Here is a 27,138-nt window from a genome sequence, read left to right on the forward strand (position 1 = left end):
GAACTGCTCCTAAGAGCAATAGCAAACCATTATAGGTCACACATAGACATTACACAGCAAAATACTTTCAAAGATAGTAAGCATGCCCTCGGGGGAGCCCAAACACAAGAAAGCATGAACCATTTTCGTTTTGGAGAGGTCAGGGGTGCAGTCTTCTAATGACTCCTTCAACCTGCATCATCCATATAAACCAAAATCCCTCCAAAGCACGAGGAGCACAGTGAACCAAAGGTTAGTGAGAAGTGACCACAAGCTATGATCTTGCAAACAGATCAGTCCAGTGAGTTAGATACTACAGCAACAGAAGAGAACTGCATGAGTCAGGACAGTTAGGCCTAGGTTTCTTTTTCCCCATCTGAGAGTCTGTGGTTAAGTGTTTCTGCCCTGTCTACCCACTATATACCAAAAGCTATGTCTCAACCACATGCCTCATCAACACAAGTAGAAAGAACTTTAACTCTGCCACCAGAAAAAAAAACAAGAAAATGCTTTTCCTGGTTGTTTCACACCTCAAGGGGAAGGGAGGAGACATCCTCCTGTTCAAATCCATAGATGGGAATATTTAGAATGTACTTGAGGCCAGAACATAATTCAGAGCTAAGTCAGCTTAGAATAAAAAACACTGAACTAAATAAAATTAAAACCAAATACAAAACATTAAAGCTTAAGTCTGGATTCAGTCAACTCACACAGTCATAAGTCAGGCTTAGGCTAACGGAGCTGACAGAAGCCAATCAACCTTACACAAGAAGGCCTGGAATTAAAGTCTGTGAATAGAGTATGTGACTTATGTTGATACTACTACTGCAGAATTAGTCATGATTTCACATGTCTTAAAAAGTTACTGCTGATATTAAAGATCAAGAAAATAAAAGCAGAGTACTGTGGGTTCCACCGGGGGGGGGTGGGTGGGTGGGAAGGGGCTCGGGCTCCTTGTATATGCTTGTATTTTTAAAGGGCATTATAGGAAAAATAATTTAAATGATCTTATGTGTCTCCAGACTGGGCAAGGATTATGTCAAAACTGATTTTATTTCGGGGGGGGGGGGGGTGTTTCACATTTTTATTGGAGGGCAACAAGGAAGGGGCCTCTTCCATCAGCAGGAGCATTCACAGGTCCTTCAGCCATTCCAGGCTTGGGCCCAGAGACTCCTGTGGGTGACTGGGCACATCAGGCATGTTCCCATTATCTCTCACAGGCACTGGGCAGTTGTAGGGTGTGGCCTGCATACTTGGTGTTGGGGCTAACCATGGGGATAATTATAGCAAGGCCCCAGACACAGAAGGACACTACCAGCACTGGCTTCTTCGCCCAGGCATTCTTAAGGAAGGTGGAGATTTTCCCAGCCATCTTGGTCTTGGTGACAAGGGCCCAAAGCTGATTTTAATATTTAACAAGACAACAGAATAAATTTGAGTAAAACACACAAACCAGTCAGCACCATGACTGGGCTAAAGAGACTGAGTGCCTAAGAAACTTCATTTTCTTTTTGAGCAGCATAGACTTCCCCAAATTGTATAAAGAAAATCTCTATTCTGAGTCTCTTAAGCTTTATTTGTTTTACTCTAGGTATGTGTGTGAGTGCCTACATGGATTTATGTGTACCACATGTACACCTGGAGTTATAGGCAATTATGACTCACCCAATGCTAAGTGGTAAGAGCTGAACCTAGGTCCCTTGCTTTCAAAAGCAGCATGCTCTCTTCACCAATGAGCCAGCATCCCCTCAGCCCCTAGTTCTTTTTATTAAATGGCACATTTTTCAGGAAAAAAAAAAAAAACTGTTACAGCATAATTCCTCTACGTTATGATCTCACTCCAAGGCATCTTAAACAATTCTATTATGACACCCAACACATTGGAAGGTAACTGGCAACTGACATTTGTTCCCAGCTAGGCTAGGAGCACCTCAAGTCTAACACCATGTCTTATTTTCACATCCCCAGGAAAATACCACAGAACTGGTATAAATGTTGAACTGAAATTAATGAAAATAAGTTATGCCTTCCCTATCTTCAACAATGACTCTTTGGAAGATTCCAACAAAGCCTCAGAGTTAACCATGTGCAGGTGCTGGGTTAGCAAAGATGCACAATAAAGATTTCTGTGTACCCGGCTCTTTCTCCACTCTTCTTTTCCTTGTGTCTCCACCTCTAGCGGGGAGTTCTCACTGGAAATTGCACAATTCTTTGTGTAAAGAGAAACAACAAGTTTAGTTCCTGATGACCTGAACAGCATGATGTTCTGGCACAAGATCTTCCAATATCTTAATTCCTTTTCTCGTTGCTCAAACCAAATATTTGACAAGAAGAAAGTTAATGGAGAAAGGGCTTAGCATGAGGCAGCTGGTCATGTTACAGTCAGGAAGCAAGGAAAAAGGATTTCTCAGTACAATTTTTCTTTTTTCTTTAGTCCAGGACCACAGACCATGGAACTGTGCTAGTCATAGTAGGCAGGTCTTCCTACCTCAGTTAACCCAATCTCGATATAATCCCTCACAGGCATGCCTGGAGGCTAACAATCTAGAGAACCCTCATAAGTATTTGTACAAGATTGTCTCCTTTTGATTTTAAAGACAGTCAAGTTGATAATATTAACCATCATGTTCACTTTCACAGAATAGCAAACCCAATCCAACTTTTTTTAAATAAAAATATTACTTAAAGATCTACTCACTCTTATTTTACCAAAATACTACCTTCTGTGATAGTTAATTTTTATTTCCTCAACTTCCTTAGAAACGACTAGGGACTGTGCACCATATCTTTTAAGGTGTATCTTTATGAGGGTGCTTCCAGAGAGGATTGAGGGGGACAGATGTAGCCTGAGTATGGGTAGCCCCATCCCATGAGCTGAGACCCCAGATTGAAAACAAAGGGCATGAGGAGGAAGTCAGCTGAATGTCAGCCACTGACACAGCAAGAGGTGAAGGGTCTTAGTCTCATGTTCCCACTGTCATGGAGCTTCCTGCCACCATGATAAACTGTATCCCTTGAAACCATAAGCCAAAGTAAATTCTTCTGCTTTGATAGCTGACAGAAAAATAACTAATTGTCCTTGGAAGGCATTCATTTCTATCTTCCTTAGTCTTATAATAAGCAAGTGTAACTTTCTGACAGGCTAAGGCAATGTTTTGAACTCTTTTTTGGTCAACCCCCACAATGAGTGGTACATGCTACACCCTGATCAAGTATGCACATATACAAGGCAGAGCACATACATATGTGATGTGTACAATCATTCTTAGATTTTTTTATAGTTATATTTATTTTCTATATACAATTTTCTTTTATTCTTTCTGTGCTTAAAAAAAAATCTTTCATTTAAGTTTTTAAAGAAACTGACTTTATAACCTGCCCTGCAAAGGGATCACAATCTATAAGCGGGAGAGCTCTAGTCAAATAAGCAATACACAGTGCTGTGAACAGTGGTTCAGAATCACTTTGGAAGGTAACATCCAACTCTTAAAATCAAAACAAATAGTTGCATATGTGGATCACACCTGCAGTTGTAGCACTAAAGAAGCAGAGGCAGGAGATTTGCTACAAGTTCTTGGCCAGCCTGGTCTACATAGTGAGTTCCAGGATGGCCAGGTCTACTTATCAAGACCCTATCTCAAAACAAACAAAACACTAACTATAAACCAATAAACAATTAGATCCAAGATAAAATTTCCACCTGAAAACAACAACAACAACAACAACAAATCCTCTAATTCTACTCAGAAAACTAAAACACTACTAGACTTGGTAAAAAGGTGAGGATTAACAGATCAGATACGACCAATGTCCAACTATACCAGAAAGAATGGTTGTTCCCAATAAAATCAAACATATCCTCCATTCCTGATTATGAAGTTTAACAGTGTAAAAGAAAAGATGGACACAGCCTGTCCATTTCTTCATATGTGTGAGTTTCTCCACGCTTTTCACCTAGGCTGATTTGATGAGTTGATGTTAGGAAGTTTATTTCCAGAATTAAAAGTATCAAGCAGGTAGTATCTTAAAAAGCACTTCAGGATGTTCTTTGAGATAAGAGGGTCAACAGTGGTAAACACCTTTAAAAATTGACTAAAGTAATGCCAAATATGCCAAAATCATAAATATTTGGAGCCTTGAAGTAGAACAAAGGGAGACGTTGAGTTTAAAGCAAGCTGTGTAGTTTTCTTGTTGTGTGTGCCAGGAGGGAAGGATCCTACCAATTTATAGCACAGGGTCGTGGTTAAGGCTCTGGTGTAGGTTCCTCTGTATTCTCCCTAGAGTCACCCATTCTGCCCCATCCAGTTTCTTAGGAGAGTCCTTACTGAGTTGAGAAGATGGTAGAGATGGGAGGCTGTAAAACCAGGGATAAAACCAGAGGGCCTTACAAAATCAAGCCAGTGTCCTAATATGGCATAACATGTTCAGTCGCTTCTTTCTCTGTCCTCTTTCTCTGTCTTATGCCCACCTCACCCCTTGGTGACAATTTATAGTGCTACCCCTCATCTCCTCTAGGTCACTCTGCTTCAGCTACAGTTGATTTCTTGTTAAGTCTTCAAACACATCAAGTATACTTGAGCCTCGGGGATCTGCTACAAGATGTTTGTCCTCTGCCAGGAATGTTCTTCCCATAAATGTTAAGTTCTCACCTCTTTCAAATCTCTGTACAAATACGACCTGTGCGACAAAACTCACCTAAACATTCTCTATCCTGATTTTGAAATAAAATCTTCCCTCGCTCTCCAACACTGATATCCGACTTACTATACATACTATCTCCTTGATATTATATAATGGTACTCTAATCAGATAGGGATTATCTCCTTCCTCAAACTCTGTTGGAATGCTAACTAAGAAATATCCATCTTAATAATCAAAGTAAAGACCCTAGAGTGGTGTCTGTTATCTGATAGGTGAAGCTTAGTTGACAGAAGAATAAATAAGTACATGGTGTAGGATGTAACTATCTCTTTTCCTGCTTGCTTATGGCTAGAAAAAGAAACAGATCAATGACTGAAGTGCACATGTTCATCACTAAAATCTAATGACAAACCTATCAAGATAAATGAATGGTATCAGATTCTTCTCTATTTCTAAGGAGAAGGAGTGACTAAAGGTGAAGTTAGCATACATCATAAAGGAGGCAGAAAGAGCAAAGACAACAGAGATCTGCACAAGATCTCAAAGACTTAAATGTCCACAGTGCATCTCTAAACCACTTATTTGCCTGCTGTGTCCAACTCTTTGGGAGTTTTATATACTGCATTTTGACCATATTCAGCCCACGCCTCTCAGATCCTTCTTCTTCCCTATCAATCAATTTAGTGTCTCCCTGCTTTTTATTACTTGTCAAAAACAGTTTATTCTATTCATACCCTTTGAAGTGTGTGTGTGTGTGTGTGTGTGTGTGTGTGTGTCTGTCTGTCTGTCTGTCTGTCTTTTATTGGAGGGTCATCTACCTACTAGAGGTTGCATCCTTAAAAAAAAAATGATTCTTCCTCTTCCAGCAGCTATCAATTGCCAGCCGCTCCTTAACTAGGGATGAAACTTCATGCTCACTTCCCCTCTCCAAGCTGGAATATCATCTAGCTGGAGCCTTCAGAGGTCTTTTACATACTGTCTCAACTGCATATGTGAATTCATATGTGCAACTGTCCTGCTGTATCCAGAAAACATTGTCTTGTAGTCATCTACCACCCATGGCCCCAATAATGGTGGCAGATATGTATGTCACTTGAAACAGGTGGCCTTAGATTCAACCATGTATGGGTAACTCCCATAACACTCAAGCCATTTCTGCACCAGTGGACATGTCTTGCCTAGCCAGTCTTGGTTGTAGTTCCCTGTGCTCACCGCTGGGTAAGACTGGCCATCCCTTGTTCTCCAGTAGCAGACACAGTACCTTCTAGCACTATGAAAGCTAGACAGTAAGGATGAAACTTTCCAGTGACTATTAGTTTGATTTCTCCATGAGGAACAGATATTTTATGAAGATATTTTGCCTTATAGCATGTAGAATGACGAAAAGACACATTTAAAACAGACTTCTTTATAGAACAGCATGACTTTAAAACATAGAGAAAACCAATCCTTACTCTGCCAAGATTTGAAACATGAAATTTATTCAAAAGTCAGAATAAAAAGCACCAAGATTCTAAGTCTGTCTACTGGTTCACAAATGAAGTTTGGATTGCCAATCCTAAAACTTTCACAGAACTGAGCAGCAAAGACCCAGCGAATCAGAATCATGGGCTCTCTTCTCTGTGAGAAGGCAATCCCTAGAAAATAAAAAGTTCAGAGAAAACCCCTCTTAATCTCTAAAAGGTGCTTGTGCCCTGAAGAAAGGGTAGCTTAATCTTTTAACCACCAAGTGCAGTCTCCAGCCTAAGGAAAAAAAAATCAGGCCTCTAGGGGACAATTTAAGAAAGATAAAGCCATAAAATAATTAATGAAGAAATGAGTTAATCTGTAGCTGGTTATAATCCATATGTCCAAGAACAGCATCATTACAAATAGCAATCATTACAGATTCCAGTCATCCAACCTAGCAGTTTCTGCACTCCACCTTCCTCCTGTCCCCATGCTAACCCACATTGTATAATGAAAGGAAGTGGAAAGAAGCCGCTGGAGGGTTAAATTTCTCACTTCTAAATCCCTCCAGCAACCTGAATTTCCTGAAGCTACTCTCCTAGGAGGGGGCATATTGTGACCAAGCTTTCCTGCAGCACCTCCTGCCATCTGCAAAATTAAATTAAATGGCCCTTCTCTTTTGAAATCCTGCCATCAATGTACCAAAGGGAACATCTGAGTATACCAGTCAGGGATGATAGCTTTTCCTTTTTACCAACACACACAAATCATTAGGAGATTAAGTCTCTGAATGGCTAATGTGCACTTTCATAAAGAAGGAGAAGTTAAATGCTCAGTCTGACACCCACATAGAAGGGGCTAGGATTGCACTTGCTGCTGCCCTTGGAAGATGATTAAAAGCAGGGCAGACAGGAAGCTAATGGCTTTTTTGCTGCACTTTTATGGGGGTAGGGGAGTCAGGAATGGACATGGGAAATCAAGTGCCAAGTGTTGAAGGGCAGATGGTAGGGGAAGAACAGGACATCATTATACGCCTAGGAGACACAGGGACCCATCCCAAAGAATAAAGTACTTCATACTCACGGACAGTTCTAAAGATGCTACAAAGCCTGCACTTACTATGCTACTACAAACAGTTTTTTTCTAAGGCAAACTGAAATTTAAGCCAATGTAGAGGTGGGGGTTAGGTGGAGATTTGATCAGGATATAGTACCTGCTTAATATATGAGGGCCTGGGTTTAATCCCCAGCCCCCCCCCCAACACCCCAAAACAAAGAGACAGCCTGTAACTTTGGTATTTGTCCCATTAGCAAAACTTCCATTTTCTGCACCTACAGCCTAGACACCTCCCCCACCCCTCCCAAATCTGCTGTCTTCAGCCATTTTCCCACCTTCCTCTAACGGAACAATTAATTCAGCAGTCATTTCTACACTCACCTGGTCCCGGTTTAAGTATGCCTAAATTTGGAACAACAGAAGCAAGTGGGGAAAAAAGGAAAAAGAAAATTTAGGAAATGACAATTTTCAGAATAGCAGTATATCATTCGAAAAGTAGCTCAGATGGGAACAGACTTTATATGAATATAAAATTACACACAAATCATATTTTGTTCAAGTCACTTCAATGAAATAAATCTTTATTAAGTACTCACTACTGTGCTCACAGGTAAAGATCAAACACAATGGGCCAGAAACCCATCCATTCTAAAACTGAAGTGGGCTTCCTGTTCATACACCTGGAAGAGACTTCTTGGAAAACCCAGTGTTGGTCCCAGGTTAAAGAGATATAATGGGAACCTATACCTATCCCACAATCACTCTGAACAACTTTTCAGACCCATTCACCATCCCTCAGCCATGGATGGACAAAAAGAAGCCACAAAGAGAGGAACCAGATGGCTGCCTACAAAGCTAAGAAATACATGCTTCTTAATGAGACATCTGGCAGGAAGAGTAAAAAAATAAAAATAAAAATCCTTACATCAAAATCTTTGAGAAATTATAATTCACAATGGACGTTATTCACTACGATTTTTAAAAACCACTATAGCTAATAAAAATCTCTTCTTTTTTTCTTATCATCTCCTGAAAAGTATAGACATTTCAGGGGAAGAATTAGGAATAAAAGCCCTTCTTACAGAGGGTGTATTGGTGCATGCCTTTAATCCAGCATCCCAGAAGCAGGAGCAGGCAGATCTCTATGAATTTCAAGCAAGCCAGGGCTACATAGCAAAGCCCTGTCTCAATAAAGGAAGAAAAAGAAGGGGAGGAGGAAGAGGAGAAGGAAGAAGTAGAGGAGGAGGAAGAAGAGGAGGAGGAAGAAGAGGAGGAGGAAAAGGAAGAGAAGGAAGAGGAGGAGGAAGAAGAGGAGGTAGGAAGGAAGAAAAGGAAGATAAAGTAGTTTTTGATCTAGGACTTAGGACAAAAACATCAGGTTGCAACAAACAACTGTGTAAAGGGGCCTAGCAGGAAAAAGAAACCAAAGAGCTTGGACAGGGACTCTTAGAAACTCCAGGACATCTACAATCCCAACTGCTTTACAGAAACACATTGCAGACATTAAAAACAAAAAGAGCAAGAGCATATGAGAGAGAGAGAGAAAGAGAGAGAGAGAAAGAGAGAGAGAGAGAGAGAGAGAGAGAGAGAGAGAGAGAGAGACAGAGAGACAGAGACAGAGACAGAGACAGACAGACAGACAGACAGACAGACAGACAAGACATGAGACACGAGACACCCTGGACAGGCAAGGTGACATACAATTGTAATTACAGTCTTCAAGAGGGAGAAGTTTGGAGCCAACCTGGTCCAAACATATCAAGTTTCAGCCAGTGAAGACCAGAGTAAGATTTAGTGAAGAGGGAGGGAGGGAGGGAGGGAGGGAGGGAGGGAGGGAGACAGACAGACAGAGACAGAAAGAGACAGAGAAGATACCAACCAGAAAGGCTCACAGATTCTCAACTCTCAACCCAGTGAAACCTACAGAAAGGTTTTTATGAAAAATGAAAATCCCCCCAGAAACCTTAAGTTAATTTCTTTTGCTGTCCTGCAAAGGAGATTCAGAGTCTGGAACTGAAGTGACATCAGACCTTTCTGCCCTAGTCAGTATCTACCTGTCCTATTGTCAGTATCTACCAGGAATTGGCCAACAGCCTAAGTCTAAACTCCTCAAGAAGAAATATTCTCTAGATTCCAACACTAATTTGAAAGACCTAGTAATTCAGTAAACATTTCACAACAAAGATGTTTTTAAGTAGGAAACAATAACAACAACAAAAACCAGGACACAAAATCGAGCCAAGGTGACAGAGGGTAGAAAATAAAAATGCCCAGATATCCAGTAAGCCTGCCAGAGAAGAGTCCTATAGAGATCACCAGCAAACATCCCTCACCTTGTTCCTTTCTCCCAATGACTCTCCTACAGGGAGATATCAGGACACTTCTCAGTCTGTAAAGCTTAAGGGCAAAGCCACCAACCTGCTTCGTTCCAGTGTCTTTGCAATGGTGAGGTTCAGGAACCTCTATCATCTGCTAACCCATAGCTAAAATAAGATGTGAAAAGTGAAGCAAGACAAAGAAAAAAAAATGGCTGGGAAAAAGGGTGACATTGTTTTTCTTAATGAGTATTTTCTTCATTTTGCATGAACAATTTTTCAAATTGTCTATGACAATCATGTTGCTTGTTTAACTAGAGAAAGCAATAAAATGTTATTTTAACACATGAACTCACAGCAGCTGTAGTTGCCCACACAGCCACGCCAGTCAACATTCTAGCACGGAATGGGAAGGGGCTCGTGAGCTTTCATGCCTGAAGATCTGGAATTGTAGCTGGCTTCTGGGGGAGGAGGAGTCAGGTTTCTTTAGGGTGTGGCTGATCGGCCAACCAAGCTCTGGTGTATAGCCTCACACCCTGAAGTATATATATATATGCACAGTGCAAATTGCACCTGATGGATTGTTTTGTTTTTTAAAGGATGGCATGAAGCTGGGAGGGGGTAAGGAGGTAGAGGTGGATCTGTGAGGAGATGAGGGGAGGAATTGAGAGTAAATATCATCAAAATATCTTGTATGGAACGCTCAAGTAATTAATAAAAATAGTCTTTGGTGTTACTTTAAAATCAGCAGGAATAGGGCCGGTGAGATGGTTAAGTGTGTAAAGGCGCTTGAAAACCCGAGTTCAATCCCTGTTAGGAGGAGGAAGCAAAGAACCAATTCCTTAAAAGTTGTCCTTTGATCTACATACACTTGCCCTTCCCCAACACACACACACACACACACACACACACACACACACACACATACACTAAATGTAAGTAAGATCAGCAGGAGTGCTACCCATAATGCTTTCAGACAATGTTTCAGGGAAGGGAATGGAAAGATGGAAGAAAAGGCAAAGTCCCATTTAAAATCTTTTAAGAGGGGCTGGAGAGATGGCTCAGCAGTTAAGAGCACTGACTGCTCTTCCAGAGGTCCTGAGTTCAATTCCCAGCAACCACATGGTGGCTCACAACCATCTGTAATGGGATCCAATGCCTTCTTCTGGTGTGTCTGAAAACCATGACAGTGTGTACTCATATCCATAAAATAAATAAAAATATAATCTTTAAAAAATTTTTAAGAAAGGAAAACAAACAAAAAGGAAATAAAAGAAAAAGGGAAGAAATCTTAGAGACTGGGAAAGGGTATATGCACTTTCCTATGCTTCAGTGTATACATTGACGCTAGAGAAACAAATTATGACATAAGGTGTCTGGCAGTTAGATGCACTCACTGCAGAACAAAGTACTCCAAATAAATAAAGATACCTTATTTCTAAGTGTCTACTCGGGAGAAAGATTTCTATCTGGGTGATTTTTATCCTTGGCTGGGTCAGATCTATAAAGTCCAGGAAGACAATGCTAAAAGCCAAAGCTTACTGTGTCTCAGTAGCTTGTCTCCTGTTTCACTAAGGGCTCTTGGCCATCATCAAGCAGGCAGGACAGACCACTTCTTTCACAGGAGATCTCAGCTCATCACTTTACGGCTCCTGGAAGACTGAAGTCTTAATGATTCTTTCCATGAGTCTCAGGAGATAGCTTTCTAATGTGAATTCAGTGTTACACAGCCCGGACTTGGAGGAAACAACACCACAGAGAGGCAAGAGACAGATGCCAATTTCTAGAAGCCCCTGTTCCTTCCAGCTTGGAAAAATATCTGTTGGCAGAAAATAATGCAGTAGGATGGTTTTTGTTAGTGTTGGGGGGCGGGGCTGCAACATACCACAGAGAAACTGACCAACCAATCTTCCCTGGCTTTAAGAAAGGGAAACAAAATCCTAAATTTGATGCCCTGTTACCAACTGCCTGAGCACCATACTCCTCCCATCAACGTGTAATCCACATCCTTAGTGGGTCACTGGTCCAGGCCCATGTACTTACTACATAACTGATGGAAAATCAGGGTATAGAAGAAGTAGTTCACTGATATTTTTCTTCTACGCAAATAAAGACCACAGATGCCCATGTAAAGAACCCAGTAGGACAACAGAAGGGTTCCCCTGAAAAGAAGTTAGATTACTTTAAACTCAAATAGAATTACCATAAACCCTGCTATGTTTACAAATCTACAAGGGTACTTTGTGCTTGCCACAATATCTGAAAAGGTGGCACCAGCATTTAGTATAAAATGATAGAAATGTAACCTCCTATAGTGTGTGGACATTCCCACACATCTGACATGTCATAACATCCATACTAAGAATCACTACGGGGGCCAGACATGATAGCTCACACCTATAATCCTAGCACTTAGAAGGTACAGCAAGGGCACTGCTAAAAGCCCCTGGACAATCTGAGCTATACAATGAGTTCTCGAGCAACTTGGGCAAAGAAAGAGATCCTATTTCAAAGACAGAGCAGGAACAACAGAACAATCACTATGGACTGTAGTAGAAATTATGCTTCTCTTAGTTTTGTCTTATGTTTTCCTTAAAAAGGTATAGCATTCATTCACCAGGGGAAATACTTTAAAAATAATGCAAAAGAATAAACAATAAAAAGGTCGTCTCAAAGCTCTGCATCCTGAAGACAACCGTTACTATTTTCTTATGTCTTAGAAATACCATATGTATCTAGAATAGAAATATACAAACATCTATATCTCTTCCCTCCGTGTGTGTGTGTGTGTGTGTGTGTGTGTGTGTCTAATTGTACAGTATATCTTGGTGAGTTTTCCAAATAGTACATTATGAATCTGCTTCTTCTTTCTATTGGCTACATAAGCATTCAAATGCTTATAGCTATGCTTTTGGTTTTTGCAATTATTCCCATTTTGATGGTTATTACAATCGTTATTGTCTATTCTCAATGCTGTAATAATGAATGTAAATGTAAATACATTTGCAGAATAAAGACCTGAAAGGGAGTTCATAGATATGTGTATGTATTTTGAATTTTACTTATTTATTTCTATGTGCACATGACATGGGTGTACATGTTCATTTCATGTGTGCATGAGTGTTCATATAAAGAAATGTGGGTAGGTGTGTGGAGGTCAGAATGCTGGAGCATTCTCAATGCTTGAGCTGCTTCTCAAGCCCAAAGCTATTAATAACGTGCATTCAAAACAAACACCATTATATCTACAATTTGAACTTTTGATTTGATTAATCAAAAATGAAATATGAAGTGTCCTTCTGTTTTTCTACCCTTCCTCATATTCCCATGACCAACCTTCATCCCACAAAGGGGGTATAATTTGTCTGCATTATGTCGAACAGTTCAGTTTTTACTTCTACAATGGAAAAAAAATACTAAATTCAGCTGAATTATGCTTGAGACCCTATGTGACACAGTCATGCACCTTCAGAACTTTCATTCTCACAACTTACTTTAGGGATTCTGAATAGGTCTAACAAGACACTTGCTATACATATCCTTAAACTGTTGGCATGTGTCCTAGCATGGAAATTTGTAATCTATCAAGACAGCCATATATTTGCAAGAACGCATGCATGTGCTAGGAGTTCTTCATTTTACACATTTTCTCCTACTGGCCTAGAGTTTCATCCACATCAAAATTTCAGAGTATGTGCCTCCATGGGATGATCAGAATATTCAGGACAGAAAAAAATGTCTTGTTTACAATTTATAAGTTCTCCATCTTCCTCTAGGAATGACCATAAGCCTACCTGGACCAATAAGAAAAAAACACTACTACACACAACTCTCTGATTCCCTTTCACTGAAGCTGCAGAAGTATTCTGAAACTGAACAGACAATTGGGTATGCAGTCCATGCTTTCCCACTGCCTGAAGTTTGTGAACAAGGGGCTTCATTCTTGTAGCACTAAAGTTCTCCTTCCCTCATTACAATTCGCAGTCACACTTTTCTCACCTGGTTCCATCAAGACAGAATAAGTGTTGTCTGCTCTTATAACAGGAGACATCTCATAGTCATGAAAAATTAATCAACAACCAGAACTATGATGTCCTTCAACAAGCAAACCTAAGCCCCAGGGCTCTGCCTTTTCCAGAAAAATGAAAACCAATCAATGCTTTTATCAATCTACTTCCAAAATTATATTAGACAAAATACATGGATTATGTATCCATTTCCATTCCAATTATCCCCAGTATAAGAGCCTGGTTAACAGGAATGACTAAACTGGATCATCTCTGCTAAGCCTTGTGAACATCTTAACAGTGTCATTGAGGAAGATGGGTATCCTTGGGGAGGAGCTTAAGAGCAAATAAACAAAGCTAGGATTTCATCTCCAGTTAAATCCAGTGAGATACTAATGAGTTTTCTAAGACCACAAAGCAAACTAATAGTCCTGGATGTCATTTATTTTGGAGTGCACTAGCTACTTTCTTTTGGCACAAGGGTATCAAGTAACACAATAAGTCTCTCTAATGTTCAATTTTATCTCCTTTCTGTGGCATAAGAAACTACTCTAGAAACACTTGAAAGAATTAACACATGTAGAGAAATATTAAAATCATAACAAAAATCTTGAAGGATCCTATTTTCTTCCTCTTTGATTTTTCTGAGATTTACCTATGACAATAACCTTTCAAATTATTTTCTTTCATAGCTCTTTTATCAATTTGTATTTTTTGTTCTTTTGTTTGTTTGTTTGTTAATTTTTTTTTAAGACAGGGTTTCTTTGCATGCCTCTGGATGTCCTGGAACTCTCTCTGTACACCCCTGGATGTCCTGGAACCCTCTCTATAGACCTGGCTAGCCTGGACCTCATGCAGATCTGTCTGTCCAGCAGTGCTGGGATTAAAGGTGTGAGCCAGCATCCCCAGCTTACTCTTTATTCTTATCTGTGAACTATCTTCCTTTTTAAAAAGTAAGGTCCATAAAGTTGGAGGTTCCATTTGTCTCATTCATGGTAACATTCTCCAACTTGATGTTCTGTGCTGGTTAGAATTTTCAACTTCACACAGGCTCCAGTCATCCGGGAAGAGGGAATCTTAATTGAGGGATTGCCTCTATCAGATTGTCTGTAGGCAAGTCTGTAGGGGTTTGTTTGTTTGTTTGTTTGTTTGTTTATGAATTAAAATGGAAGGGCCCAGCCTGCTATGAATGGTGCCATTCCTGGGCAGGTAGTATAAGAAAGCAAGCTGAGCAAGCCATGGAGAGCAAGCCAGTAAGTAGCTTTCCTCTATGGTTCCACTCTCGGCTGAGCTTCTCCCTGAATTCCCTTAGTGATCAACTGTGATTTGGATGCATACACTAAATAAACCCTTTCTTACCCAAGTTGCTTTTGATCACAGTATTTATCACAACAACTGAGAAATCTAACTAAGACACTAACTGGGTAAATTTGAAGTGTCTACTAAAACAGGGTATGTAGGGCTCTCGGCAGGAACAAACAACCCCTAAATTTCAGTGTCTTAATACAACCAAAGCTCATTTCTTGTACATGTCCAAAAAGGCAAAGTGCAGGGATCTGTTCCTCACTGTAGTTTAAGGGCCCAGACCAGCAGAAGCTTTATCTGATCACAAACATTCACAATACCAAGGCAAGAAAACAGAACACTAAACTGTTGCATCCTGGGAATTGCTTCTGCTTAGCAGTGTAAGGTTTAACCATATTTTGCCGTTCAGAATAATCCATGGCCACTACTTACTTCAAGTAGATGTGAATGAGTATTGGAAGCTTGAGGAGACTTAAATAGAACATCTATTAATAGAAGCATATTGTTGAAAGGTTTCATTTGGTCCATTCCTGTTTCTAGGCAAAGTTGAAGTTGCAATTACAAAATAAATAAATAACAGAAAAAGCTTTTTCAGAAAGAAAATACATCTGAATTGCCCAATCAAGAGAAAACATCTGCATTCATCACGACACTTAATTTAGGAACAAAGCAAATGATTAAAGTGTACTCCATACTAGTGCTCCTGGCAACTAAAAACCCTAAAACAGAAACAACTGAAGGGAAAATGTGTGACCGTATGATGCCAGGCTTTCAGATAACCAGAGTAGTTCAGTTCATTGAACTAACACAACACAGTTATTTATTTTAACCTAATTAATACACACACACACACACACACACACACTCACACACACACAAGCAGTAAATAGGTTGCAGCACGTTTGTCCACTACCATGCAACCACCTATTATTACCACAGAAAGCCTACTGCATTATTTCTCACACTTTCTCTGCAGCACATCTAATAGTATTTCCTGCAGATACAGAACAAGTGAGATTCAATTCTCGTTCCACAGGATTCTCTTTCATCTTTCTTTCTCCTCCATCATTCAGTCTCTTACAGTGAGATAACCTCTAGTCACACAACTCTTTCTCTAAATGAATTCCCAAGTTGCTATGGTAACCAACACCTTCCTCCAATACTGTCAATATGTTTTCTCTCCCTTACAGGCAGACTTCTTGATATACTGCCAGAAGCACCAATCGCCTAACACCTGCTTGCTCCTGAAACCTATAAACAAGGCATTTTAGAAGACTCTGTTAGTAACCAAAGCAACTATCTCTAACAAAAAACAACTTTGTACTTATTACATCATTTAATAATTAAAAAAAAAAAAAAACACTGCATAGTAGCCATTCACCTTATTTTAAATAACAGATAAAATAACTAAATTAGAGGTCATACAACTTGGTCAAGGAATAGAAGCAGGTTTTGAACACAGAATTCTCAGACCACACTGTCTCTAAGATGATTTAGGTATCTTCTGTCAGCACTAGACTTAGCCCCAATTAATGGAGTGAACTAAAGAGATCTTATTAGTCTACCTCTGCTTCTTTTTCCAAAAAGATTGTTGTACACTACACTTGAAGACATGAGCTTTTATACGGACACATACTACTTTTAATATGATGGCATGTTAAGACATGTTAATCAAGATAGAAGCCTGAACAATAAACAATAAAAGGATTGTTCTCCTGTTCATCTCCAAGGGCTTCCATGGAGAACAAGATAATGTGTGCTAAGTGTTTGTTACAGGGAATGAAGGTACAAGAGCAATAACACCTCACAGGTGTTGAGGCATCCACGATATAACCGGGTATAAAGGAAGGTCCATAAGGGTTAACTGCAGCCAATTTCCTTGGATTATCTTCTTGAGCCCATTCAAAGCTTGCCCTTATCTAACCCCATATGACCCATATCCTCACTAGTCTCCCCTAAACACAAAGTACCATACTTACTTCTTCACTGAGCCACTCTCCCTAGCTCTCAAAAGAGGAATACTTCATATTACTTTGTAAACAAGACTGAAACATTTAGCATCCCAGCTATTTCCAGCCTGCCTTCGTCAATCATTCACATTCACAGGGCATAAACTGATACTCCCTTGCCAGGAGCTATTTATGAAACTAGTCTGCTTCCCTCTTTTCCCATCAAAAACTTACTCACTGTGCAGTAGAAAGGGGAGTATTCTAAAGAAAACAATTAGCAAGTCACCTAGCATTGCCACCCACTCCACGCAGGCACACAAACAAGAGAATTAGCCCAATTTGTTGTCTATAATGAACAGGCCACTTTACTCATCAGAGCTCTAGACTTTGGTGCAGGATGACTAATTCTGAGTAGTAATGGCTACAGCGACCTCGTTCCCTATTTTATAGCTCTGTGCTGAAATTCAAAGGCACTCCTTTCCCACCCCCATCTTCCCTTGCATACTTCTGCATATCAATCCATTAAGAATCTGAAGTGTAATTTGTCTTATTCACTATCACCCAGTTAAATTGCTCTACAGCTGCTATGGCAGTAATCACAGTGATCAGTGATTCAGACTTACTGAGCAAAGGGCTTTAAGTAGGTTCTATTATTAAAATTTCCAAAGGTTTTATTATTAAAATAAGCCAAGATAGGCCAGTATGTCTCTATGGAGCAGTCTTCTAATGATTCTTGAGTTCTGAAGGGATGTTTGTCCCATTCTCAATGTTTCACTGGTGAATATCAGTAATTGGGAATTTAGCAATAAATAAAACCAACCAGCACTCTAAGAATGACGATTTAATAATTTCATTTAAAGGTACAGCCCTATGCAAACCTTTAAGATGCTTCCTTTGTTCACTGAGCCACTGGTTGTAACAGCAAGCACCAGAAATGACTCAAGTGTCTATTTGAGAAAGACAGGTTCATACAATGGAATAGCATGCAACTCTATAGAAAAATGATACATGACCACCTTATCTATACCAATAGAGAAAAATTCCCCAGGACATAATGGCAAAGACCAAAGGCATCCACTCAAATGAATAGCCCAGTGTGTTTATAATAAATAGGACACTTCACCCATCAGAACCCTAGAACTATATTAAACAGACTGTATACTATACTAGCATTTGTGTAAAACAACAGGGGAAGAATATATTTACCCTTGCTTATATTTACATAAATTAATACCAGATAAGATAAATAAGAAACAGGGGTGGGTGATCACCACAGTGGATTAGAATGTGGTAGAAAATAATTTCTTGGGGAAAAAAAAAAAAACAGAAGCCCAAAAACCAAATGTTTTTTATAGTTTAATTTGCCTTTACTACTTAATTTACCTGGGAAGATGGGGGTGGAATCAGGGTGCAGATAGTCTCTACAACCCTGAAACCAGATGATGCAGCACATCTATGCCTGTCAGAAGCCACCAACTTTAGGACAGGGATGATTTTTATCAGATTAGCCAGACTATGACTTGGTTGTTTACAATAAAACACACTGGTCCTCTACCACAGAGCTGAAGAGGAGCAGAGCAGTTCTGCAAGTACAGCTCAGTGGGGAAACATTGCCTAGTATAAAGCCCTGATTCAATCCAATACAAAAGGAAACTAAGGGGGTTGGGAGAACAGCACAGAGAGGGGTCCTTCTCTACTGCCTTTGTAGTTCTCATTTTATTCCTGGGTTTTCATAATGGACCTTCAAAGAGAGTATGTGTGTATGTATGTGTATGTGTATGTGTATGTGTATGTACATGAGATGTATAGTCTATGATTAGATCTATCTTAAGACTACTTTCAATACAAGTGTGATTTTGAGTCATATCCATGGTTCCTCTTCCCCAGATCGGAAAACAGGAGAAAAAAAGGAAAAAGGCAGCTGTAGTTTAAAGTTTTATCTAGCCTTGTGGGTTAAGAGAAATGCCAACAAAATGAATAAAATAGTTATCTGTCTAAGACTAGTCTCAGAGAATTTCAGCACCAAAGACAACTAGACCCTCCAACATAACTATAATTGCAGAGTTACAAGGTCACAAGCTACACTGTCACTCAGATGAAGGAAGTCCCAGAGCTGTCCCAGCCAAGTGAAAGTACTGGAGGTTGAAGAAATGGCTCAGCAGTTAAGAGAGCTTGCTACTTTCAGAGGACACTAGTTGGGTCCCCAGCGCCCATGCCTAGTGGCTATAACTCCAGCTTCAGGGCACCTAAAATCTTCTACTGGACTCCATGGCACTGGCATACACAGGCATATGCATGTGTATGTGTGCACGCACACAACTACACACACACAGACACACAGACACACACACACACACACACAGGCATGCGTGCACAAATAAAAGATATAAATTGAGAGCAACTGAGAAGGAGAGAGAGAGATAAAAAGAGCAAGAGTGATACAGAGACAGAGACAGAGACAGAGACAGAGACAGAGCACATGTCAGCATAAGCAAGCCCTCATCAGGGCCCACCAGAGTGCAGAAAGATATTCAGTAATCATAGATAGCCTGGGTTATATGTCCCTGCTTTCTATGTCCCATACACTCTTTTAGTATGGCCCATATTAGCTGATGACTGGAATTCTTGTCATCTGAACTAAAGCCACTATACTCCAGGCCTAATCTCCCAATTCCATTTTGGATGCTTCATTCAACTTGGATATCCCGTGGCCAAAGATGAACTTCTTTTCCCTGGCAACATACAGTTTCTGTCTGACCTTTCCCCTCCTCAGTAAATGGTTCCTCCATATGTCTTAACCAATGAACCAGAAGGCGAAGAGCGTCCTACTTTCTACCTTTGCCATCTCTCCCATCAATTTCAAATTCACTATGAATTTATAAAGGACAAAAAGAGAAAGTTGGTTACGGCTCTGAGAATCTAGAATCCAAGAAAGAGAGGCACCAGGAAAGTGGAAGAAGTTTGAGGAAACTCTAGGGCCTTGAGATGCCCTCCACAGCCTACCCCCTTGAAGCTTCATCCCTATTTCTAGTCGACTAGCTAAAAATAATTGTTCTGATTTCTCACCAACTCAAATACCTCTCAAAGCCTTACCTTCCCAGCATTTCCAATGACACCTCCTTATTTTGTTACTTCCTGCTTTGTTCAGCACATTTAGTAAGGACAGATCACAGCTAGGAACTGCTTTGGTGATGGGGAAGGTTTGAGATATGATTTTGTTATGTGGCTCAGGCTGGCCCTAAATAAAGACAATCTTCTTGTCTCCGCCTCCCAAGAGCAGGCCATACAGATGTGCCCCACCATACCCAGCTGTTCAGGTGTTTTGAAACAGAATAAAAGCTGCACAATCCCTGCTCCTGGTGGTGTCACATCTCATTATTTCTCACCCACACTGCTCACATATGCTTTGCCTTCTTCCACTCATTGGTTACATTGCACTCAGACTATCTCCTCAAAATTTAAATTAAATTGCTACAGCAGGGGGTGAACAAAGTTATCCTACGAAGGTCAAATGGTAAACAGTGTAGACTTCTGGGTCCTATTTTCTCTGTCACTACTATTCAACTCTAGTAGTGTAAAGACAACCACTTATAACACAGAAGCCAATGAGTGCGGACATCCCAATACGGTAATTTTCAGAAATATAGACCATAGGCCAGATGGGTCAAATAAACTACAGTCTGCTGATCCCAAGTTAATTAATTAATTACAGTGCTGGATACTCCACTGGAAGGAATCCAAACTCCTTCCATGGCCTAGGAAACCCTCCAACCTCAGCTGACCACCAGTTGCTCCTTTGTGTCCCCTATATTCCAGCCACCCTGACCTTTACAGAGCTTACACACTGTGACACATCCATTCAGTTAGGGTCCCTCACTGGCTATTTTCCCATCACCACCCTCTTTCTCAGGAATCCTTAGCTACCTAAACTCACCTCTTCAGAGAGGCCTTTTCTGATCACCCCAAGACCGAAATGTTCTAACTCCCATGGCTCTAATTGCTTCAAATTATTTATCATCAACTAAAAAATATCATGTATTTTACTTTGATTTGTATTCCCAATCAACACACCTGGTTTGAATATGCTTGGCCCAGGGAGTGTACTATTAGGAGGTATAGCCTTGTTGGAGGAAGTGTGTCACTGTTTGGGTAGACAATGAGACCTTCCTCCTAACCACATGAGAGCCAGTCTTCTCTTGCCTGCCTTTGGATGAAGATGGAGACACATCTGCCTGGATACTGCCAATGTTCCTTCCTTGGTGATAATGGACTGAACCTCTGGACCTGTAAGTTAGCACCAATTAATTGTTGTCCTTAAGTTGCCTTGGTCATGGTGTCTCTTCACAGCAATAAAAACCCTAAGTCAACACCTCTCCCCCAAGAGCAGATTCATCCCTACTTCCCAGCATCTAGACCTGTGTCTGACACCCAGCAAGGAGCTCAATCAGTATCTGTTGTCAGAACTGTCACTGACTCTAGTCTTACCCGATTACCTCTGGGTATCATCTCATGTAGCAGTAACCTTTCTAAAACACATGAGGATCTTCTGCTTAAAATACCTCAAGACTCCCCAATGGCTGCAGAACAAAACTACAAATTATGTGGCAAGGATGTTACAGTTCAAGTTATACCTTCTGATGCTCTCTTGCTACACTAAGCAAGGACATGCTTTGTTTACTTTGTTATCTCAAGTACCCATCACAGTACTAGGAACACTGCTGGTGTTCCATGAATGTATAATGAAATCAACTGACAAGGGTACAACAAACAGCTTAATGGTAATTTTGGATGTAATAGCTTAACATATACTAAATTTAAAGGCAATGATGCAGGATTTTTGTACACCATGCTTTGTTTTAATGAAAGGAAGCTAGAAGAAAAGTAATGCAGATTCATCTATTTTATATCGTATAAGCAGCTTTATAAAAAAGAGTTACCACTTGGTCCCAAATGCAATTTAAAGATTCTTCAAGGATTCCAAATGTTCATATTCTCTGTTATCTATTAGCAAGAAAACAAAACCAACAACAACAACAAAAACGATAAATTGGATGTTTTGTTGTTAACCCAAGAGATTTGGGTTTTTCAAAACTTCCTGACCAGCAGAATGGAAGTTACCGCTTTTAGAAAATTTTACATTAGCCCCTTGTAAGACCAAGGGATTTTCACCAAATTGGGTTTGAATGTTATAAGAATAATCTCTCTTGGAAATATGGACTATCAGATTGTCCAGCCAGTTAGGGAAGAAGGAATATATTTCTCAAAACCAAAGGGAAATTTAAAAAGGCCAACTTAGAAAGTCACCATTCTCTCCTTCAGCTGGAAAACTGAGTCCTAGCTGTCCTGTCATCTTGACAAGACTTTCTTGCTTAGCATCTGAAGGCTGGGGGCTGGGTATAGCTAGCTGAGCTCTCTTCTAATGCCACACAGTCTGTTTCAACAAAGCATATGTTAAGCCGTCTCTAGACTCCAGAAATGACAATAAATCATTGTATCTTCTGTTCATTACAATATAGCGTAAGGTAACTCAGTCTGAATTATCACTCTGTATTCTACTCTGAGTTGTCTGCTATAAACTGAATAAAGGACTGGAGAAAAAAAGACAATCTCATCTCAAAAGAAAACCCGCATAACTGAGGCACAAGAATAAGAATCAAGAAGAGCAGAGCTAGGGCTAAAGCACAAGATTCTCAGAATGAATCTTTACATGAGGGGAACAGAAAGTAAAGCCCAGTGGAACTATGTCAACAACATGGGGGAGTCAGTGCTCAGGAGACTAAGGCAGGAGAGTTAGGGGTTTGAGGCTATCCAGAGCTACACAGCAGGACTTACTTCCAAAACATACAGAATCAGGGGCTGGAAAGGTAGCTCAGCTCTTAAGTGCACGTTCCTCCTTCTGGCCTTGGTGGACACTAGATATTCATGCATGGAGGTAAAACACTCATATATAAAATAAATCCAAAAGAATACAGTTTTAAAGATAGAGTTAACTGGAAAGGTTACCTACTAATCTCAGGCAGTGTGAGACTCTAAAACAAAGTATTGCTTACAATGGGTTAATACCCATGAAATAATCTAGGACTTCCTGGGTTTAACCTCTAGAATCCCAACAAACAAAAAGATACGTAAGTTCATTGATATTCAGAGGTCAAAAGTGAAAGTTACTTGGTCAGTAACTCGTCATTCCAAAAACTAATAAAAATCGGGAAAGGGAACAGGGTGGGGGAAATTATATATTTATCTAGTTACCAAGGTAGTTTAAAATAGATTGAAGTAGGCAAACATAAAGATAGCGTAAGTAACCTGGAATTCCACTTAGCTTGAGCTATGCTCACATCCTTTTCTAACAGTGCTGCATGTACAACCTCCTTTAAACAATTCAATAGGTCATTCCTACCCTTAGCACTCCTTGATTACTCCGCCTTTATGACTAGTTTCCACTGAAACACGTCCCAGAACATATCCAAGAACTAGGGTGATGTAGCATGAGCCAGTTTAGGATGACTGGTGCACAATAAGGAAAACTATGTCCTCCAGGTGAATTTTTAAGTAAAGTTTTTTATTTACCTTTTGCCTAGGCATGTACATATGACTAAATGTGCATAAGAAAAAACATATACAGTAAAGACATATAAAACCCAAGCCTGTCCATCAAAAAAGAGGACTGCCCACATTATGTCCCTAGCAACCAATTCCTTCTGGTGGACCGTATAATAGAAAGTTCAAAACAGTAAGTGACGCCCCTGAGCACTCAAGCTCAAGAACCCACTCTGCTCCTTTGCACTACACCCTATAGTCTCTTTAATAAAACTTCTTGCTACTTTACAATTTGTGTGTGCTTTGTCGTTGTTGTTCTTCTTCTCCTCCATTAAATAAAACAACAAAACCCTGGAAACACCTGGTCCAGAAGACCCCAGCAACAAGATCAAATGAATTCAGGAGTAACTGCTTAATCTGACTATGGGTGTATGGAACAGCAGTTTCTATTTCTTCTGTGTATGTAGATTTGAACCTTTCCTCCTTTGAGCTCAGACAAAACCCCTAAGTGTCCTAATTTCATTTCTGTTGCTGTGATAAGATATCCTGACAAAAAGCCACTTAGGAGAAAAGGGATTTATTTAGCTCACAATTCCAGGTTACAGTCCACTACTGCAGGCAAGTACAGGAAGTTCCCACCGACATCCCATCACAGCCACAGTCAAAAGCAAGGAAAAACAAATGCATGCGTGCCTACTACTCATCTTCTCCACTGCAAGACACAAAGCCAGGTGGGTTGGGTCTTCCCACATCAATAATTAAAACAATCTTCCACAGACATGCCCATAGTCCAGGGTAGACAATCCCTCTCTTTCCCAGGTGCTTCTAGACTGTGTCAAGTTGACAAAGTTTACCATCACACCATGACAGAACCTAAGCCAAGTAACTTAGGATTTAAGATTTAAGTAAGGCTTCTATCAGTAGGAGAGAGACTATGACACGAAGGGCAATTTAAACCCTCTTGGGCTGTCAACTAAGAGGTATCAAATTTATAGAGTCATTAGGTTGCCTAGCACTTGATTGGGAATTTTAATTCCCTATACAAGTGACTTCCTAGAGAGTGCTTATAAACTACTATTCATTAATAATTAGTTTCAGAAATGCAAAAGGGCCTGATCTTAAAAATGGGGATGAATTGTGTAAATTCAATCAAGAGAAGGTAGAAGATCCAAAGACAAGAAAAATGCAGTGAGCGCTCATGGAGAAATATCACAGGTTAAGAAAAGGTCTGAGAGGCCAGCCTGGTCTACAGAGTGAGTTCCAGGACAGCCAGGGCTACACAGAGAAACCCTGTCTCAAAAAAAAGAAGGAGAAGGAGGAGGAAGAGAAGGAGGAAGAAGAAGAAGAGGAGGAGGAGGAGGAGGAGGAGGAAGAGAAGGAGGAGAAGGAGAAGGAGAAGGAAAAGGAGAAAAGAAAAGAAAAGAAAAGAAAAGAAAAGAAAAGAAAAGAAAAGAAAAAGAAAGAAAAGAAAAGGTCTGAATGGGACTAGAGAGATGGCTCAGCAGTTAAAAGCACTTGCTCTTCCAGAAGACCTGGATTTCATTCCCAGTACCCACATGGCAGCTTACAACCATCTGTAACTCTACCTCCAGGGAATCCAACTCTTTCTTTGGGCTTCCTTGGGTACCAGGCACACAAACATACATGCAAGCAAAAACACCATAAAAATAAAATAATGATAATAACAATGCTGAAAGAGTCAAAAAAACCAAACACACAACAACAAACCCCATCTATGAATGGTCTAGACTATTGTCCTGGTTAGTTTTTTTGTCAACTCAACACAAGCTAGGGTTACTTGAGAAGAGGAAGCTTCAACTGAGAAATTGCCCCCATCAAACTGGTCTGTGGGCATTTTCTTAATTAGAGATTGATGTGGGAGGGGGTGGTACCATCCCTAGGCAGGTGGTCCTGGATGGTTTAAGAAAGTAGAGCTGAGCAAACATGAAGAACAAGTTGTTGATAAGGACCACTCCTCCATGGCCTCTGCTTGTTTCTACCTCCGGGTTCCTGCGCTGAGTCCTTGCCCTGACATCCCCCAGTGATAGATAGGGTGTGATCTCAGAATTGTAAAATGTAATACCATTTCCTCCCCATATTGCTTTGGCCATGGTGTTTTATCACAGTAATAGAAACCCTAACTAAGACAACTACTTTACCAGAAACACCAAGAAAGACTCCAATTCATCTCCATTCTCATCTCAGGAACCACACACAGTACCACAAAGTGACTACTGAGTGAACAGATCATCTGTAAGGATCCAAGACACTAGTCTCAAAAGCTCACTTTGGCCTCTCCCTAACTACCACTCAAGTAACAAACCAGAAAGCTTGCACCACTGCCAGACAACTTCAGTAGGAAGGAATAATCCATCAAAAGAGCTAGCAGTGCTAGTTCCCAGGAAGTTAGTTGTGTAGGGACAATGAACAGAGGAAAAGTATTCACCGGGAGCTTAGTACTTTCAAATGCAGAATCCACACACCTCGGGAGGTTGTGAGGCTCCAAAGACAGGTTGCCTTTTTCCTTTCTCTCAAAGATAAATGAGCAAGCAAGCTGGCCAGAAAACCACTTAGGGCTTTACTCTTTTTTTTTTTTTTTTTTTTTTTTTTTAAAATTAAAATGGGGGGGGGGGGGGGCAGGGGGGAATGGGTCTCTATACAGTGTGTATTCCCTACAGATTCTGGGGATGAGGTCAGAATCCCTTTCCAGATCTATTTAACACTTGTGGTCACTTGTGCTCCTACCACTTGGGGACAATGTTTAGATCATTTAATTCATCCTAATTCTGGTTGCCATTAGCAAAGACTGTCATCCATCTGCACCCTCTCATAGAGTCTTAAACAGAACTTGTCATCTGCTCTTTCAAAAAAAAAAAAAGGCAAGAAGAAAGGAACAGGGAGGCAGGAAAGGGGAAAGAAGAGAAGGAAAAAGATGAGAGGGAGAGAGAGGGGGAGGGAAGGAAGGAGGGAGGGAGGGAGAGAGAGAGAGAGAGAGAGAGAGAGAGAGAGAGAGAGAGGTCAGCCCACTTCCAAAATAGCAGAAAGTGGAACAGGAAGAATAATTAGGGAACTAATATGTTATAGGCTTGGTTTTATTTCCAGAACTGGGTTAATATCCTTTTGCTTGTGTGTAAATGAAATTGCCAATTAAAAACACTATGAGAGAGAGAGAGAGAGAGAGAGAGAGAGAGAGAGAGAGAGAGACGAAGAAGAAGAAGAAGAAGAAGAAGAAGAAGAAGAAGAAGAAGAAGAAGAAGAAGAAGAAGAAAAGCAGGTCTAAAATCTAAGATGTTTTAACACAGAAAATAAGAATTGGTGAAATTTGGCCGGGCAGTGGTGGTGCACGCCTTTAATCCCAGCACTTGGGAGGCAGAGGCAGGCAGATTTCTGAGTTCGAGGCCAGCCTGGTCTACAAAGTAAGTTCCAGGACAGCTAGGAGTACACAGAGAAACCCTGTCTCGAAAAAACAAAAAACAAACAAACAAAAAAGAATTGATGAAATTTAACTGCCTCACTATTTATGGTGTAATCTGCCTCTGCCTCAAAAGGATCAGGGAATTTACCATGTATTAAAAGAATCTAAGTCAGAATCTAGCATAGTTCCAACCACCAAAAACACCAGGCAACTTCTAATCTTGACAGTTCTTCTAGTTTCTCTATAAGAAAATCTATTGGAACCAAAACTCAGCTACTCAAGGATTGTCTTTTCTCTATCAAATGCTTCCACAAGTGACCGAGACTCATATGTGAAAATTACCCAAAAGATAACCTTACAAAGTCAGGAGCTATAAAATAGAGAAATCAGTAGATACCCAACCTAAACAAGAAATCATCTACAGACAAAGTAATACCTGGTTCCAAATTTTACGAGTTTTGTTTCACAGGGTATCTTAAGGCACA

General features: G+C 40.3%; 1 protein-coding gene and 1 pseudogene across 5 annotated transcripts in view; both read right to left on the reverse strand.

Annotated features, from left to right (window-relative positions):
* Positions 1-27,138, reverse strand: part of Srgap2 (SLIT-ROBO Rho GTPase activating protein 2) — a 221,105-nt gene that overhangs the window by 140,251 nt on the left and 53,716 nt on the right. The gene's annotated exons all lie outside the window — the stretch shown is intronic.
* LOC117716528 (NADH dehydrogenase [ubiquinone] 1 alpha subcomplex subunit 3 pseudogene) lies at positions 1,111-1,351 on the reverse strand (annotated as a pseudogene).

Source organism: Arvicanthis niloticus, chromosome 10, assembly GCF_011762505.2.
Source record: "Arvicanthis niloticus isolate mArvNil1 chromosome 10, mArvNil1.pat.X, whole genome shotgun sequence".
NCBI lineage: Eukaryota > Metazoa > Chordata > Mammalia > Rodentia > Muridae > Arvicanthis > Arvicanthis niloticus.